The sequence below is a fragment of the Mus pahari genome, chromosome 13 (assembly GCF_900095145.1).
Source record: "Mus pahari chromosome 13, PAHARI_EIJ_v1.1, whole genome shotgun sequence".
NCBI lineage: Eukaryota > Metazoa > Chordata > Mammalia > Rodentia > Muridae > Mus > Mus pahari.
In genome coordinates, this window is record NC_034602.1 from 27,209,534 (window position 1) to 27,212,989 (window position 3,456).

Genomic DNA, 3,456 nt, shown 5'->3' on the forward strand with positions numbered 1-3,456 from the left:
CTGTCTCGAAAAAACAAAAAACAAACAAGCAAAAAAAACCCACCTACCACAAAGGGAGCCAAAAGTGGTGGCCCTGTCAAAGCAATGGGAAGCATGGGATGACTTTCCAGAGCTACAGTCCCTCATAGGCAGGCTCATGTAAGACCAGTGGTATGCATGGCCTCAGCTCAGTGTGTGGTGTCCAGTGAAAGCTGGCACCGAGCACTATCAGCCCACAAAGAATCCATGGGACTCACTGGGGTCCAAAGCTCCAGCTGCTAGGCTCAGCTCTGGTGCCATCATTGGTTATGGCATTCCCCAAACTCCAACTTTGTCCTCTGTCACAGACCATAAGCCCACACTGACCTTACAGCAAACAGAGAAGAGTGGTACGGACATATCTGTGGACCAGTGAAGACAACAAGAAAGTGTCTGTGAGTGTGTAATCTATCTCCCTGGGGTTCTGTAAAGTGCTGTCAATCTCTTTCCAAGCCCCACCCAGCTCCATGGCACCACACCTCTGCATTTCCTTGGCTCTGCAATCTTGAGGCTGCGAAGAGACCCCCGAATCAACTCTTTCTTGAACCACAGAGTTACATCACTCAGGGAGAGGCCAGATGGAACAAGACAGAGTCCAACCAGCTCCAGAGTGCCACTCAGCTACTTATCAACAGAGAGATGTAGGCCCTACTTCCTACCTTACCTTGGCCTCACCTCCAAATATAGGGGAAGACAGCTCTGCACATGGGACAAGTACATCACCAGGCTTAAATATCAAACTCCCATCCTCAGTGAGGAAGAGTGTGGCTTCCACAGAAGGCTTGATGTCTGCAGGTGTAAGGACTAACAAGCCAAGGTGAAGACACATACACAAAGATGAAGCAGGCAACGCAGCACTCTGGGTAAGGGCTGGGTCAAGATCTTGCTCTTTTTTTTTTTTAATTAGATATTTACTTCATTTACATTTCAAATGCTATCCTGAAAGTTCCCTATACCTTCCCCCGGCCCTGCTCCCCTACCCACCCACTCCCACTTCTTGGCCCTGGCGTTCCCCTGTACTGTGGCATATAAAGTTTGCAAGACCAAGGGTCCTCTCTTTCCAATGATGGCCAACTAGGCCATCTTCTGCTACATATGCAGCTAGAGGCACGAGCTCAGGGGGTACTGGTTAGTTCATATTGTTGTTCCATCTATAGGGTTGCAGACCCCAAGATCTTGCTCTCTCTCTCTCTTTTTTTTTTTTTTTTTGTTTTTTTTCGAGACACGGTTTCTCTGTGTAGCCCTGGCTGTCCTGGAACTCACTCTGTAGACCAGGCTGGCCTCGAACTCAAATCCGCCTGCCTCTGCCTCCCAAGATCTTGCTCTGAAAGTCAGGGTTGTTTGTTGCTGTTGTTGTTGTTGTTGTTGTTGTTGTTGTTGGGGGAGGGTGAGTCCATCCTTCCATCACGTGGCTATCAGGTGTCAAACTCAGGTCAACAGGCTTGGGATCAGGCCTGCACCATTGAGCCACCATCACTGTCGCCTCAGACAGGCTCCTAACTATTGTTATTAACATGTACTGTTTTGCCATTTCAAGCAGTGGCAAGTCACATAAGACAGGATAAGGTTTTCTGTTTGTCTGGCAGTCCTAAGGACAGAACCCAGGGCCTCCCACATGCTAGGGCAAGTGCTGGACACTAAGGTCCAGCCGTCACCTGAACTTGTGCTACCAAGCCAGGCCAAAGGATGGAATAATATTCTTACATTCTCTACTGATCTGGAGCTAATGCTGGTGCTGCTGTTGTTCAACTAGCGCAGGGGCCAGACCATGGGCCCAGCTTCCATCGTCCCTCTCCAACCTCCTCTGGTTTTTACCTTTCCCTTTTGAAAATTGCCAAATGGAGTGAAACAGCACCAACCAAACGCAATATTTCAACAAGAAATAGACTGTTGGAGCCTGCCGGCAAGATGGCATAGTGGGTAAGGATGTTTGTCATCAAGTCTCATGACCTCCTGTATACACACACACACACACACACACACACACACACACACACGCTGAAGAACCAATACTGGAAGCTGGCAAGAAGGCTCAAGGTAAAGGTGATTGCTACTAAACCTGGAGACCAAAGTTCAACCCCCGGGACCCATAAGGTAGAAGAAAGGAATCAACTCCCAAAAGTTGTTCTTTGACTGGAAATACACATGATGGCACATGCACACTCACACACATAGATACTCTGTATGTATATAAATATAAACATGTATACAGCCAGCCAGCCAGCATGGTGGTGCACTCCTTTAATTGTAGCACACAGGAGGCAGAGGAGGGTGAATCTCTAAATTTGAGGCCAGTCTGGTTTACAGAGTGAGTTCTAAGATAGCCAGGGCTACAAAGAAGAGACCTGTCTCAAAAACAAAACAAACAAACAAAAACACAATGAGTTGATACCAATGTGTACCTTCCCATTACAAGTCACCTCCAGGACTCAAGATTTCTTTCTTTTAAAAAACAACAAGTTTTTTAAAAAAACAAACAAAAAACAAAAAACAAACAAAAAACCCAACAACAACAAAAATAACCCTTCTGAGGGTTCTGTGAATTAGACTCAGGAATCCTTTTAAGATTTATTTATGTGCAATATTTATGTATCATGTGCATGTTAGGTGGCCACAGAAGACAAGGGAGGGTACTGGACCCTATGAAATAAAGTTACAGATGGTTGTGTGGGAATGGAACCTGGGTTCTCTGCAAGAACAGCAATATTCTTAGCCAACGAACCATCTCTGTAGCTCGAAGATTCAAGAATTCCCGCATGGGTTAGAGAGGTGGCTCAGTAGGTAAAGCGCTTGCTGTGTAAGCTTGAGAAGCTGGGTTTGGATCCTTAGCACCCACGTCAAAGGCGGGTACAGCGGTGTGCACCTGCAATATCAATCCAGGGAAGCGCGACAAGGCAGACCGCTCGTGTTCACTGGCCAGCCAGCCTAGCCCAGTCAGTAAACTCCACAGCCACTGAGAACACGATCAAGGAAGACAGTCCATGGTACCTTCCTTCAACCTTAGACCATGGCCAAGTTCATCCATAACTTTTTGGAGAAGGACCGTCGTCGATGGTGGCTGCTGCCATGACTGACTTGAAGCCTCGACTGGTCACATTTTGGCACTACGCCAAGGTTGAGTTGGTTCCCCCCCACCCCCTGGTGAAATCCCTACCGAGCGTGAAAAAAGTAATTCAAAGTGCTAAAACTGGTAGCTTCAAACACCTTAGAGTTAAGGAAGCTGTGCTGAATGGCTTGGTGGCCACTGAGGAGTGGACATAGTTTTATCTCGGAGAGATCATAAGCAAACACGACATTGTTGGCTATGATGTTTGAAGACCAATCTTTAACTTCTTTTTTTTTTTTTTTTTTTTGGAGACAGGGTTTCTCTGTATAGCCCTGGCTGTCCTGGAACTCACTTTGTAGACCAGGCTGGCCTCAAACTCAGAAATCCGCCTG

General features: G+C 46.9%; 1 protein-coding gene and 1 pseudogene across 1 annotated transcript in view; one reads left to right on the top strand and one right to left on the bottom strand.

The window, feature by feature from the left end:
* Positions 1 to 3,456, bottom strand: part of Letm1 (leucine zipper and EF-hand containing transmembrane protein 1) — a 46,408-nt gene that overhangs the window by 32,662 nt on the left and 10,290 nt on the right. The window lies entirely within an intron of this gene.
* LOC110330282 lies at positions 3,070 to 3,279 on the top strand (annotated as a pseudogene).